Source organism: Jaculus jaculus, chromosome 1 (assembly GCF_020740685.1).
Source record: "Jaculus jaculus isolate mJacJac1 chromosome 1, mJacJac1.mat.Y.cur, whole genome shotgun sequence".
Taxonomy (NCBI): domain Eukaryota; kingdom Metazoa; phylum Chordata; class Mammalia; order Rodentia; family Dipodidae; genus Jaculus; species Jaculus jaculus.
Window position 1 is genome coordinate 133,459,592 of NC_059102.1, and position 16,358 is coordinate 133,475,949.

The 16,358-nt window shown below is 42.2% G+C and overlaps 1 pseudogene; it reads right to left on the reverse strand.

Annotated features, from left to right (window-relative positions):
* Positions 1 to 15,612, reverse strand: LOC101602422 (annotated as a pseudogene).
* Between the last annotated feature and the right edge of the window lie 746 nt (positions 15,613 to 16,358).

The window sequence follows — 16,358 nt, forward strand, 5'->3', positions numbered from 1 at the left end:
TTACTTCTCCATGGCCTCCTCAAGCCACTTTAAGTAGTGTACATCTCCTTGCCTCATGAGAAGACTGAACACCTCTGGAATTTCAAAAGGATGCACCAACCTTTGGGAAGAAAGTGGAGCCTTGTGAGTAGATATAATAGAATCAGCTACGTGATGACACCCAGAAGGCCCACTCACTGGCTCACCAGAGGCCCTCTGCTATCTGCTACAGTCTACTGGCCAGCACCACGGTCCAACACTCATGAGTATGTTTCCCAGTTTAGAGTCTTACTGACATGAACTCAAATTCTGTGTGTGCCCTTATTTGCTATGTAATTATGGACAAGTCACTTAGTTTCTCCAAATAGCCCTACAGAGGCAAGAAATATATACCTACGTGGTTGGATTGCTGAGGACTAATAAGGGACAACATATAAATCACTTACCTAACACTGTGACTGGAGGTGCACACACATTAAATGTTACTGTTGTCATCACCATCCCATACACTGTGTTGTACCTTTTTGTTTTGTTTTGTTTTTGAGGTAGGGTCTCACTCTACTACAGGCTGACCTGGAATTCACTATGTAGTCTCAGGGTGGCCTCAAAGTCACGGTGATCCTCCTACTTCTGCCTCCTGAGTGCTGGGATTAAAGGCATGCACCACCATGTCCAGCATGTTGTACCTTTATGTTGTTCCTCCTCCTAGATGTCTTCCCATCTAGAAAGGTCTCACTACTGTTGATCAATCAAAAGCCCTTCACAACCACTGAATTTTCCAAAGGACCTTGAGTGACACCCCCAGCTCATAGGACACCCCCAGCTCATAGCTCATTCCTCCTGCTTCTTTTACATGGCCCTCTATACAGCCCAAGTTCTTGTCACTTTTGGACTAAAGCAAAAAAAGTGTGAGCATTGGCAATTTTATCTCCCATGTTTCAAATACTAGTCATAATTCTCTGCTTCCTTTCTGCTAAATGAGCCACTCTAAAGTCCTCATGAGAGAACATGTTGTGCTCACAATATGAGCACAGGTGCTTAAGCATGTAGAATAAGTGGGGTAATTTTGTCCAGTGCCTGAAGGCGATGAATGTGGTTAACTCACTTCATGAACACCTTAGCCAGTTTCTCCCTCTCCCTCTCCCTCTCCCTCTCCCTCTCCCTCTCTCTCTCTCTCTCTCTCTCTCTCTCTCTCTCTCTCTCTCTCTCTCTCTGTCTGTCTCTCTCCATATATATGTGTCACTTTAGTAATAAAATAAAGTATTAAAGCACTGCATATCTAAATTCCCAATATTAACTTCAATACATGTCACATCCCAGTTGTATGAATCCCATGTTATTTATAGACAGGACAAATGAGGCATGAAAATAGTATTATAAAAATATTATGGTATAACAAGCAGGCAGAGTCATATTTCAGCATAGGAAGTAAAACTTTGGAGCTCTCTCCTAACCCAGAAGTTACCCTTCACTGGGTAAGTTGTTAGTTAGACCAAAGGTGTCTTGTCTCCTCACCTCTGCTGAGGTAACATGAGGGCCTTCTCTGGAGCTAGATTTGAGACTCAGCTATAGCCGTATGACCACAAAAGCCTAGTTCTATAAGATGTGAAGGAAAAGGATTTAACATCTGCAGCAGTGGTTTGTAGCCCAGCTGCAATTACAGCCAACCCAAGGTGATATTTAGGAATAACTACTTAACCCCACATGAGATTAATTCAGTCAGAGTCTGTGAGGTGGGACTCCAGTGGTAATTTGAAACAGGTTTCCAAGTGATCTAATACATAGCAGCTTTGAAAACCTCTAGTTTAGATCCGTACATCTCAAGTGCTAGCATGTATAGGAATCATTGGAGATCTGGTTAAAATGTAGCATTGAGTCAGCAGGTCTGGAGTGAGCATAAGATTCTGCACTTCTAGCTAACTCCCAGTGCTGCCAGTTCTAAAACTCACACTGTGGATGACAAGGGTTTGTGCCAGCGGTTCTCAAAGTGAGGTCCATTGGCCTCTGGGGACCACGAAGACTTTCATGGAGTCCATGAGGTAAAACTATTTTCATAGTCATGCTAATTTAGTATTTATCTTTTTACTGCACTAACATTTTATATCATGTTGGTACAAAAGCAATAATAGAACTACAGTTGACTTAGCATAAGTCAAAACAGGAGCACCGAAATGTACTTGCTGCCATTGTGTTCTTTCCTGCCACATGCTGGCAGTTTTAAAAAGTCATTTCATGTCACATATCTGAAGTGATAAGAATTATTATTTTTACTGTATTTTAACCCTTATCTTTTTAGTAGTCTGTGTGACACAGGTAGAAATACACATAAGGTATTTTTGAAAATTTACCTGATTTTTTAGGTCACAAGCTGAAGTAGGTGTGAATGTGTGTGTGTTAGTGTGCATGTGTGTGTGCATGCACATGCATGTGCACACAAGCATGTGCTTGACAAGACAGAGTGCCATCTTTACCTGCAACTCTCCATGACCATAATTTGTTATTTTTACTCATTATGGCTACTCAGCCTTGAGTATGAGCTAAACGTTTTCTGAAATATGAACAGAGTGAGCATGTTACTCTACAAAAAAGCAACTTAGAGGCCAGGGGCATAGCTCAGTGAAACAGCACTTGCCTAGCATGCATGAGGCCTTGAGTTCCATCCCCAAAACTGGGGAAGAAAGGATAACCTCCTTATTGCCAGTAATAAAATTCATTTTTCAAGTAAAAGAATTTTTGAAACTTTGTATTTGTTATAATAAGCTTAAAATTGCCTTACTACTTAAGGATACTTATTTTGGGGGGTGTAGTTTTTCAACGTAGGGTCTCACTCTAGCCCAGGCTGACCTAGAATTCACTATGGAGTCTCAGGGTGGCCTCGAACTCACGGAGATCCTCCTATCTCTGGCTCCCGAGTGCTGGGATTAAAGGCGTGTGCCACCAAGCCCGGCTATACTTACGGATACTTCTAAGGAGATCTAGCCATCCTATTAAGCCACAGTTTATAAAAATTTTCATTCATTTCTTCTTTTGGAAAATACAACTACTTTCCATAAAAATATACTGTTATTACTATATAATCATTTTATTATATTGAATGAACTAAAATAGTGTTTAACTTTTTAAAAATTTTTTAAAATTTTTATTTATTATTTATTTATTTATTTATTTATTTATTTATTTATTTATTTGAGAGCGACAGACACAGAGAGAAAGACAGATAGAGGGAGAGAGAGAGAATGGGCGCTCCAGGGCTTCCAGCCTCTGCAAACGAACTCCAGACGCATGCGCCCCCTTGTGCATCTGGCTAATGTGGGACCTGGGGAACTGAGCCTCGAACTGGGGTCCTTAGGCTTCATAGGCAAGCGCTCAACTGCTAAGCCATCTCTCCAGCCGGTGTTTAACTTTTTAATATTTTTTATTTATTTACATGCGTTTAGGGGCATGACAGGCACTCTTGCCACTGCAAACCAATACCAGTTGTCCAGATGCTTGTGCCATTTTTGGAGTCCAGTTTATGTGAGTGACTTGGGAATTAAGCCCAGGTCCAAAGGCTTTGCAAGTGTTTAACTGTTGAACCATCTTCCCAGCCCTAAAATAGTGTATAAGGGCTGAGGAGATGGCTCAGTAGTTAAAGGTGCTTGCTAGCAAAGCATGATAGCCCAGGGTTTGATTCCCCAGTACCCACATAAAGCCAGATACTCAATGCAGCACATGCATCTAGAGTTCATTAGGTGGCAGAAAGCACTGGCAAGCCCATTCTCTTTGACTCTCTCTCTCTCTGTTTATATTTCTTATATTATCAAATAAATAAATAAATAAATAAATTCTAAATTTTAAATAAATTTTAAAATAAGTGTCATAATTCCTCAGTTTTCATATTTGAAACATAACTTAGATTAACTCATAAGCTTTTTTGAGTGTCAGTAAATTTTTTGAAAGTGTGAAGAAGTCCCAAGACCAATATTTTGAAACTGGGTTTAAACAATCTAATTATAGCTCCCTGCTTTACAGATGGAGAAACTGACGCTCGGAGAAGAACAGGGACTTGCCCAGAGTCTTAGGGGAGGCAGTGGCCATGCTCCCAGCCTTCCACTTCCAGGCTCATTCACCTGGTACCTAGAATGTCCTGGGTTGGTCCTGTGGTACGTAAGAAAGAAGAGATGCCAGCCTTACTTGATGTAGCTGAACAGCATGAGGACCTTGGCAGTCTTTGTCTTTATTAACTGTAACAGAAGGAAAACATCACCACTAACTCAGGACCTGAGCCCCAGCTCTGCCCATCTATTCATCCGGCCATTTAGGAGACAGCATTCTTCCCAGGTTACCAGGCCAGATCACTTGCTCACAAACAGCCTCAATCACCAAACATTGTGTCAGGGATTTGGATAGATATTGGGCTCTGTCCCTTTGGCCTCATGTATGTATACCCTGCCAGCATAGATAAACCCAAGTCAAACAGAGCCCTAGTTTGTTGCTTTAGTTTCAATATAGGATAAAGAAGAACTAAGCAGACTATTTTCCACCAGATTTTTTAAAATTTATTTGCATGTGAGGGGGTGGGGCATGCCAGGGCCTCTTGCCATTGCAGATGAACACCAGATACTTGTGCCACTTTTTGTGTCTGGCTTACATGGGCAGCTAAGAATTGAACCCCAGGCCAGTAGGCTTTGCAAGCAAGTGCCTCTTCAAAAAATATTTTGAAATATTTATTTATTTGCACTAGAATGAGAAAGAGGGAGGTAGGAAGAGAGAGTGAGAGAGAATGGATGCATGACAGGGCCTCCTGCTGCTACACATGAACTCCAGACATATGTGCTGCTTTGTGCATATGGCTTTACATGAGTTGGGGAATCAAACCAGAGCCATTAGGCCTTGCAAGAAAGTACATTTAACCGTTGAGCCATTTCTCTAGCCTTTCCAAGATTTTTATCTATGTCTGAGAATTAACAAAATAATTGTAAAATAATGATGATAACATCAACAAAACCAAATTTAATAAAACCTCAGTTGGTCTTTGGTAATTTGGTTTTCTTTTGTGAAGACTGACTGCTCACCCATGCAAGTGCTTTGTTACTGAGCTACACTTCTAACACGATCTTTGCTCATTTTTTAAAATATATTTTATTTATTTATGTATTTGAGAGAGAGAGAGAATGGGCCCACCAGGGCCTCTAGCCACTACAAATGAGCTCCAGATGCATATGCCCCTTGTGCATCTGGCTTACATGGGTCCTGGAGAATCGAACTGGGATCCTTTGGCTTTGTAGGCAGGCACCTTAACTGCTAAGCCATCTCTCCAGGCCAATCTTTGCTCATTTTTAATTGGAATCTCGACAAAGGCTTGGTGCTGCTCATTCCCTACCAAAATATCTTCTGTCTCTACTCTCACTTACCAACAAGCTCTCAGTGGTTTCTTCTATTTCTCCCTTCCAAAAGTACCTGGAAGATGAGAACAAAATCAAATTCCAGCCAGGCATGGTGGCTCACACCTTTAATCCCAGCACCCGGGGGGGGAAGAGGTAGAAGGATTGCTGTGAGTTCGAGGCTACCCTAAGACTACATAGTGAATTCCAGGTCACCCTGAGCTAGAGTGAGACCCTACCTCAAAAAACTAAATACATATATATATATATATATATATATACACATATATATATATATAATACATATATATATATATATATATATATATACACATATATATATATATATATAAAATTCGAATTTCAATGGTCATAGAAGAGACTGGTGAATTGTCAAACTTGGCGCAACGAGATGAGTTACTGAGGAGGTAACTTAAAAATCTTTTCCAAGCCCATATTTTAAAAAAGGTTTAGATTTGATCAAAGTCCTTCATTTAATCCAACCATTCTAACACATTCATGGAACATCTACAGAACATTCCTGGAGTCTTGTCATCTCTTGAAGAAGTCTAACTTAAAGGATTTACATGAGGCGTTCTCCTCCCTTTGTCCTTTTTTTTATATTGTGCTAAAGAGCAAATCCAAGGTTTTATGTATGCTGGGCAAACACACTACCACTCAGCTACATATATAGCCCCTACAATGTTTTCAAGATTCAGAAACCTGGGCCCCATCTGAGGGAGAGCAATTGAATAGATCTGGGCTGGAGCTCAGGGGTCAAAATGGCAGCCAAGTTTGGGAGTCATTGCCTAAAGATGTGAGCAATTGAGGGAATTTATAACCTTTTTCCTCCTTTCTCAATACACAGAATAGTTTTGTGTTTCTCAGATGACATACAATGACTAATTTTTGAATACAAGTCAACTGTGAACTGTTGATTAAATGTCTTTAAAACATTCTCTAACAGTTCAACATTAGTTCAATGATCTTCTTACTAGCCAGGACCTAACCCAAACATTCCTAAATCCCCTCCAAGCCAGGCATGGTGGCGTAAGCCTTTAATCCCAGCACTTGGGAGGCAGAGGTAGGAGGATCACTGTGAGTTCGAAGCCACCCTGAGATTACATAGTGAATTCCAGGCCAGCCTGGATTAGAGAGAGACCCTACCTCGAAAACAAACAAACAAACAACTAAATCCCCTCCATCAACTGTGGCAAAACTCACAGTGAAGATGCTCTGGGCAGGATATTCACAGAGGCAGCCAGCTTTTTATCCAATATGGCCCTAGGACAAAAACAGAGGGTGACAGTCACTGAGGCTAGTCGCAGCGTCTTAGAAGTCTTAAGAGTAGGAATGATAAACAAGGGAAATTACCTTGGAAATCTGAGTCTCATTAGGCATTCATTTACCATGTCCCTCCCCTGCTACAGTTTGGTGTGTTTTAAGAATTTTGTGAAATTTAATAGCAAATAGAAATTTAATAGGAAAAGTTTTGTGTTAATGGTGATTATGGACAGAGACCTTGAAAAGAAATTAATGGAGTAGAAATGAGAGGTCAGACCTGCTATAGCCTTCACCTGGGCAACACCTACACGAGTCACAGTGACTGGACCACCACCAAGACACAGAACTGAAGAGTGCTCAGCAAGCAACACCCCAGTGATCTCTATAGATCTCATGTCTCTTTTCTACTCCCATTCACTATTTACCATTCAGCCTGAGTCCTCATACTACCCAAAGGGGGCAGTGCAGTATATCAATGGACAGAAAATGTTATCCCATAAGAGAAGAGCCTCACCCTTGGTTTCCCACCAGGAATAGATGGCAAGACCCTATTGCTGAAGACTCAACATACTTGGGCTGCAAGGCCACTGAGAAATCCTGCTGGAACTGAGCTGATTAACTCCTCCATGTAGACCAGCTGACAGAAAGCTAGAAGAAGCCATTCTGCATGCAGTTCAATGGGAGAGAGCAATCACCCAGTGGACACTGCAAGCCTTATATTTGGCCAGCCAGGCCAAATGAACCAACAGGTGCAATAGTGGCACGTCTGTCATGGTGGAAACCAACTGCCCTCTAATTGGACTGGAGGCCTGCTCTATGGGAGGGAATACACCCCTGATACTGAAAACTTAAAACAGGGGTAGTCATGAGCCCTAGGGGTGTAACATCTGCTGCTGTCTGGCTAACTGTGTATATTATGCTTATCAAACTGCCCAGTAAGCACTTCTCTTAATGTTCATACCCATATATTAATGCTACTCTCACTTTTGGTAGAGAACCTTCTCTTTTCAGCTGGCAGTGACCTTGGGATGACTCAGAAGGCATCATGGTGCTGGAAAAAAGAGAAGTGCTCAGCATTTCAATATCTCTATCACACCTTCCAAGGCTCAGGGTCTATTGCGGAAGAGGTGGTGGAAAGAATGTAAGAGCCAAAGAAAGGGTAGGACTCCTTACAATGTGCTCCCCCCAGACACAAAATGGCCTGGATATCCATGACTTCACAGTGTCTGACACTACCTACACAAGACCATCATAATAGGAGGAAAAGATCATGATGTCAAGATGAAAGAGAGACTGATTGAGAGGGGGAGGGGATATGATGGAGAATGGAGTTTCAAAGGGGAAAGTGGGGGGAGAGAGGGCATTACCATGGGATATTTTTTATAATCATGGAAGTTGTTAATAAAAAAAATTGAAAAAAAAGATAAGAGCCTCATAGCAGCCTTTTAGAGCATCCTGGTAGCTTCCCAGGCATTCTGGGGCAGTCGCTGGCCCCTGCACTATACCTAGCAATGTCTCTGGCAATTTGCTCACTGGGACAGTTGATGAAGAGGATGGAGTACCAGACACATAGCTGCTGGTGAGGGATGAGTGGAGCTGTAGAATAAGGGTCCTGAGCATAGGGAATGTCAGAAAAGAAGCTGTCAGGATCTACATGATAAAAAAGAAAACAATAGGTTAATGACTCCCAGCTCAAGCAGACTGGAACCAAGGCTGAGAGCATTTTGTCACCCCCATGCACAAAATAATTCCAGATCTACATTGAGCTTTAGTGCTCGAAGTTTTCAGGTTTAAACGTTTTGTTTACATTTTGTAAATAAGGAAAAAAGGAGGTTCATAAATTTAAAACAAATGTGTTCAAAATTATAGTTTTAATTGTTGAAGCCAAAATTCTGGACTGGCACCCACTGAACAGCCACCATCCTGTGCAGATTACTGAATAAGCACTTAGCTCTACCTTTAGAGAAAATTCACCTGCATTCATATGTATGTGTACTAGGTATTGTGCCTAGTTTAGTACAAATAGGCTAGCTCTAAAGAAAAATGTAATATGTGTTACTAAGACAAAGGGCTGGGAAGATCAAGAGGAAGGCTTTGTGGGGAGCAACAGCAGGCTTTGAAGAGACTATATACCATCTGTATTAGTTACTTTTCTCAATGCCATGACCAAATACCTTACAGCTTGATATGACACACCACGATGGAGAAGACATAGCAACAGACATCTCTGTCGCCGTAGGAGCATGCAGTAGCTGGTGGCTCATGTTCAGCAAACCGGGAAACAGAGACTAGATATGGAGGAGCTGGGCTCAAACCTCTTGACCAGCCCTCCAGCAAAGTGCTACCTCCTAAAGTTTCTATAGTCTCCCAAACAGAACCACTAGCTAGGGATCACATATTCAAACCCATGAGCCTATGGAGAGTGTTGGAGCCACCTCCATGTTGATGGGACAAAACATCTGACCAAAAGGAGCTGATGAGAAGAAATATTTTATTTTGGCAGCTTATTAGGGGCAGCTTCATGATGGCAGGGGAAAAACTGGTAGAGTAGAAGCTGGACATCACCCCTTGTGAGCAGGGGGAAAACAGCAACAAGAGAAACAAGCTCTGGCAATGGGGAGCTGGCTACAACACTCTTAAGCCCACCCCCAACAACACACTTCCTCTAGCAAGGATCCTTCTACCAAATTGCTACTAGCTGGAGCATTTAGAACAAATGAGTTTATGGGAGACATTTGATTCAAACCACAACAGGAGACATTTCACCTTCAAACCCAAACATTCCATACTTGGCTCCATAGGTTCATGACCATCCCATAATACAAAGTGCATTTCATTCAACTTCAAAAGTCTTCATCATCTTATAGTTCCAAGGCTGTTCAATTATGAGACACAAAACAATCTCTTTTAGGTGTGAATCTCTATAAAATTTAAAAATACATACTTCCAACATAGTATGAAAGTAATACCTAAAGTAAACACTCTCATTTAAAAGAGAGGTGAAGCCGGGCATGACGGAGCACACCTTTAATTCCAGCACTTGGGAGGCAGAGGTAGGAAGATCACCGAGAGTTAGAGGCCACCCTGAGACTACATAGTGAATTCCAGGTCAGCCTGAGCCAGAGTGAGACCCTACCTTGAAAAATAAAAAAGGAAAAAGAAAGAGAGAGGTGAGGGCTGGAGAAATGGCTTAACGGTTAAGGCGTTTGCCTGCAAAGCCAAAGGATGCTGGTTGATTCCCCAGGACCCACATAAGCCAGATGCACGGGGCACATGTGTCCAGAGTTCATTTACAGTGACTAGAGACCCTAGTGTGCCCATTCTCTCTCTGTCTCTCCTCCATATCTATCTCTCCCTGCTTGCAAAGAAAAATAATAAATAGATAAATAAGTAAATAAATAAATAAATAAATAGGGGCTAGAGAAATGGCTTAGTGGTTAAGCGCTTGCCCATGAAGCCTAAGGACCCCAGTTTGAGGCTCAATTCCCCAGGACCCATGTAAACCAAATGCATAAGGTGGCACATGCACCTGAAGTTCGTTTGCAGTGGCTGGCGGCCCTCGCGCACCCATTCTCTCTCTCTCTCTGTCACTCTCAAATAACTAAAAATAAACAACAACAACAAAAAAGAGAGAGAGAGAGGTGAGGGGGCACAACAAGAAAAGACTGGACTATGGCCAGATTGAAAAACCATCAGCACAAACACCAAATCCTGCTGCAATATGTCCAGCATCTGGCATCATCACAGTACCAACTGTGGGTTTGGGTAGTCTCACTTCTCTAACTCTGCTGCATTTTGTACTCATGACCTCTGTCTTGGGTTGGCTCCACTCAGTGCCTACAACTTGCTTTGGCAAAAATTCCTTGTTTCTGGACTCTCCAATATACTGGTGTCTCCACTGCAACTTAGGCTTTCCTTCACAGCTTCCTGTACAGTCAGTCCACTCAGGAGGTGTCGATACAGGGAATCTGACACTGTTACACATTTACTGTTTTTGATAGCTTTCTGAAGCCTTGCTACAAGTTTCCATGACCAAAACTCTTGCATGTGGCATGGCTCCAAAACCAGCACCACTAAGATAAAGCCAAGCTCAGCATGCTGCAAGCTCAAGATATAGGCTGGTCCCCTTGGACAGAGCAGCCATAGTCTCTGTGTACCTTTGAGTCTGAACCCAAGAAAATATTTCCCTAAGCAGCCTGCTCCAGCAGGATGTCAGAGGCTCCCTTTGTTCAAGCACTCATTGTTCAAATGAAATTTTTTTCCCCAAATGAGTTGGCACTGTTAAACCCTAGAACTTTCTATGGGTGAGTCTATTGACACTAATCTCTTTTAACAGTGACTGCCACTTTGTCCACACCCACCCTTCTCTAGACTTTAACTAGGTTTAAGTTATTTTCCTCATCAAAGTGCACAGCAACTTTAATTGGGTTGATGCTTGTTCCCTTGCTAAACTTCATATTTTTCACATCTTTCTGCTCCACTTTCTGCTGTCATTGTTAGTCTGAGTAAATTCAACGAGTAACAACCATTCCACAGCCTGAAAGTTATGCTGTGGTGAAATTTTCTCTGCCAAATAAATTAGTCCATTACTTTTTTTTTTTTTTTTTTTTTTTTGAGGTAGGGTCTCATTCTAGCGAAAGCTGACCTGGAATTCACTATGTAGTCTCAGGGTGGCCTCGAACTCATGGCGATCCACCTACCTGTGCCTCCCAAGTGCTGGGATTAAAGGTGTGCATTACCACACCTGGCTTAGTCCATTACTTTTGAGTTCACCCTCTCAAAATTTCAGGACCTGGGTCAATGGCAGCCAGATTCTTTGACAGAATGGTCTCTAGCCCAGGTCCCAACAGTCTTAGTTCTGAACATTGTGAGGATACTCCTTACTACCCACATTTCTATAGGCATTCTTTTTTGTTTTGTTTTCAATAATCCACATAGTATGCTAACACTATTCTAGGGTTTCTCTATCTTACAGCTCCAAACTCTAAGATTCCTCCCACACACCAGTTCTAGAGGCCTATGAAGAGGTAAGGGTCATCACACCAATGACCTTATTTCTCAATACCAATTTTTTATATTAGTTACCTTTGATATTTCTGTGACCAAATATCTGACAACTTAAAGGAAGAAGGATTTCTTTTGGCTTATTTGAAAACACACAGTGCCTCATGCAAGGAAGATAGGTAGTTCTGTGGTGATGGGAATATAAGACAAGTTCACATTTTGTCAAACCAGGAAGCAGAGACTGTACAGGAAGTAAGGCCAAGCTGTAAACCTCCAGACCAGCCTCAAGTGACCCACTTCCTCCCAGCAAGTCTCCACTCCCCCAAAAAAGTATCACCAGCTGGGGACCAAGTATTCAAACACATGAGTCTGTGGTGGGTATTTCACAGTCAAACCATAACATCATATGAGTTGGATCAGAAATAAATAAAATAGAAGGGAAACACTAATCAAGTACAAACTCAAGAGGTATAAAATAGCCTGTTTGCATGGACCTTTGTTGTGGGGGGGGGGGGGTGGGGGTTAAGAAGAGATAAGGAGGAAATGAGCCTGGATAGAATTATAAAGAAAAAGATTAGGCCAGGGAATCTGGGGCTTAGACTCAGGTTACAGATGCTTGTGGAGGTTTTTAAGTCAGACAATAGCAATATAGTCAAGTAAAGTAACAAGAGGATGGGGAATGAGAACTGACCAGAAAGAAGCCTACTTTGTAAGTTCTTTCAATTCCGGAAAAAGACATTAAATTCCTGAGCTATGGTGACAGTGACCATGGAGGATGAAAAGTCATTTGAGATATAACATGCATCTGTGATCCCAATGCCCTACAACAATGGGAAGTGGAGTCAGGACAATCCAAAACTTCTGGGCCAGACTAGTGTTCATTTGCAACAGCAAGAGCCTCTGACTCAAAGAAGAGCAGAAGAGCAGCTGGGCGTGGTGGCGCACACCTTTAATGCTAGGACTCAGGAGACAGAGGTAGGAGATCACCATGAGTTTGAGGTCACCCGGATACTACATACTGAATTCCAGGTCAGCCTAGGCTAGAGTGAGACACTACCTCGAAAAAACAAACAAAAACAAAAAAACAAAACACTGAGGTAAATGGGCCCCCATACTACTTATACAACTTTGAATTTAGTAGATGAAGTCACTAAGGCAGAGGGCAAGGAAACTTGGGTCCAGAATCTACCATTCTGGCCCCTGTGCATTATAATGAGAATGTCTGGGAAACTGTGTAAAGGGACATTTTCAACTTTATTTAATCCAGTCCTCTTTAGCACTTTTTGCTTATTTGAGAGGACAGAGAGAGTGTGTACTAGAGATAGAGTAGGGGCATGCCAGGGACTCTTGCCACCACAAAGAAACCCCAGACCATAAGCTGCTTCGTGTGTCTGATTTTATGTGGGTACTGGGTAATTGAACCCCGGGCCAGCCAACTTTGAAAGTCTTTAGGCTCTGTGACATTTCCCCACCCCAACCCAGTGTGTATGCGTGAGTGTACCAGGGCCTCTTGCCATTGCAAACAAACACCAGATACTTGTGCCCTTTTTGCAGTTGGCTTGTGTAGGTGCCTTGAGGATTGGGTCAGGGCTGGCAGGCTTTGTAAGCAAGTACCTTTAGCCACTGAGCCATCTTCCCAGCTCTGCAATTTTACTTTGCTAGGGACATTTGGCAATATCTGTAGAAAATGATGATTCATGACTTGGAAGGAGGTACTGTCTTGTGGGTAGGGACCAAGACTATTGTTAATCCTCCTCAAGTTGTACCACAGATCACACTAAAATATAAAGCAGTTTTTATGTGCCTCCCACCTTTGGACAGAAAGTCTTTACTCTTGGGCTGGAGAAATGGTGCAGTGGTTAAGGTGCTTGCTTACAATGATGGCCCAGGTTAAATTTCCAGTACCCACATAAAGCCAAATGCACAAAGTGGTACATGCATCTAGAGTTCATTTGAAGTGGTGGCAAGCCCTGGTGCACCCACGTTCTCTCCCTCCCTCCCTACCTCCCCCCCCCCCCGTCTCTCTCTGTCAGTCTCAAATAAATAAAAAATGTTTTTAAATAAGATAGTCTTTACTCTCATTCATTTCTGTATTCCCACCACCTTGTATGGGTTTGAAAAACTATTATGGGCAATTACAAAATATTATAAGCATGAAAGATCAGTTTGGACACAACAGTGGATAACAATAATTTACAATGTGAAAGGAAATGAATATAAAGTACACTCAACTTTCCCTAATAGGTACACTATCTGTAACAGAAGGCAGCTATACTCACCACCATCCTACTAATGCCATATCACACATTTTACTATGATGGGAAAAGACCACAGCTTTTAAAGACATGTTTTTATGAGGCTAGGAAGATGCCTCAGCGAGCAAGAGCACCTGCTGTGCAATCTTGAGGATCAGAGTTCAGTCCTCAAGACCCATTCAAAAAGCTGGGTGTGGATTCTCATGCCTGTAAACCCAGAACTGAGTCAGATGGAAATAGGACTCCTAATTAAGCCAATCTAACTGAAAACCAGCTAGCCCCAGGTTCATTGTGAGACTCTGTCTCTGGAAAATCAGGTGGCGGAGTAATAGAGGAGGTCACCTAATATACTTCTCAGGCCTTTGCATGTAGGCATATGAGGCATGTGCATCTGCACACACACATGTATACATTACACACACATATGAACACACAACAAAAATATCTTTACATCTTGAAGTTTTTATATTTTAGCCTTTATACCTTTTCATATCTATACATTTTATTATATAACCTCTCTAAACTTACCTTTAGTTTTTGGGTTTTTTTCCGAGGTAGGGTCTCACTCTAGCTCAGGCTGACCTGGAATTCATTATGGAGTCTCAGGGTAGCCTTGAACTCCTGGTGATCTTCCTACTTCTGCCTCCTGAGTGCTGGGATTAAAGGCGCATGCCACCACACCCGGCTTAAAGCTTACCTTTATATAAGCATTTTATAATTCCATTCAAGTATTTCCTGCTTCACCCAGCACTTTTATTTTTCTTGGCCTTGAACTTGTAGCAATCTTCCTGCCTCTACTTCTCACTTGCTATGATTATAAGCATACATCACCACATCTGGATTCTTTCTTCCTTTTTTGTCCTAGAGTACATACATAACCTTAAAGAGGTTAAGGTTGACTTCACAAGTCTGTGGCAAGGCATAAAGACTTCACCTAACTGGTATTAAATTTTAATCCACCTAGCTTTAAGAAATCTGCAAACACCATGAGATCAACATTTATACATTTAATAATGGTTTGTACATTTTCCTGGGGTGAAAATCCAGAACTTTCAAAAAATAACACAGAGATTTGCCATCCCCAAAAGTGAAGAGCTGCCGATTTGTGCAAGTTTTCACAAATGAGGATATAATGGACAGAGAAGGGGAGTGATCACTACAAAAGAGAGCAGCAGGCTGCTAGAATCTTAAGCCTTCTGAGCCTACAGCTCTTTCTATACTCTCTTCATTGGCATTAACTCTTCTCATTTGCAACATTAACTTTTTAAGATGTTTCACAGATGAAAAAACAGCCCGCAGACAACTGGAGGAAAAACACAGAGGTAACTGCAATAGACAAAAGGAAATATCACAGAACACATACGGGAGAAGTCGCCAGCAAACCCTTCTTTCAATCCCTCACTCTAGCAATGAAACACAGCCCAGGCATTTGCCACCACAAAGCAGAAATAAAGGGGTTGCTGGTGATCAAGAAGCACACTCTATAGCTTGCACAAGGACTGAGTAGTGCTTCTGAGGAACTTACAGTTCACCCCCTAGTGACTTGCCCATACTGTAACTCCCCAAAGCACTGAAAAGAAATACATCTTCTTCCCTCGCTCCTCCTCCTTTGGTCCCAAGGTAGAGGCTTAATAGTGAGGGGCACTGGCAGTGTTGTAAACTGAGGCACTCACCAGGAGGCATGTAAGGACAGTGGATGTAGGGCACCGTGATTCTGGCCTGTCCATGGTGCTGCTGGTAATTTAGCACAAGGCAATGACAATGAATTACATCTTCGGGGAAGGTGCCCACTGGTAGGCCGGCTTTAACTGCCACCTCCCCACCACCTTCTCACTGTATACTGCCTAGCCCTGCCCCTCCCAACTAGGTTGGCCAAAAGACTGGGACCAGCTGGGAAAGGAGTTGTTTTTATTGGAGACATCTCTCCTCCGACACTTACAATCTAAGCACCATTTTCAGACCCACAACCCTTGCAAAAATATGTGCTATTTTCTTTTCCCATTCAAACACACAACAAAAAAAAAACAACAACAAAAAACATGACATCCCTAGAGATGTACAGATGAAAGGATAAAACTTTTTAGAATATAAAACCTAAAAAGCCCACAACACACACACAAACCTCTTCTCTAAAGACTCCCAAACCAACAAAAGCAAACAAATGGAGCCCAAATATAGTTGCCTCTCTGTCCCCATAACCTTTTTTCCAGGACCTCCCTTCTAATTCTCCTTGGCTTAACTTTTGTTCCTTGCTTCTCTCTGTATGAAGTCATTTCTCTTTCCAGGCCAGCTGCTTTGGACAGCCTTTACTAGAGTTAGTGCCATAGTCCTCTTAACACATAGCATTCACACTTAAGCAGAAGCATTTAACATTTATTGTAGGGAGCTGCCGCAAACTGGAAAAGCAGCAAGCAAGTGGCTGACTGCTGTCCTTTGGGACTGCAGAATTCTCTGCTGCTAGGGCTGCCAAAAT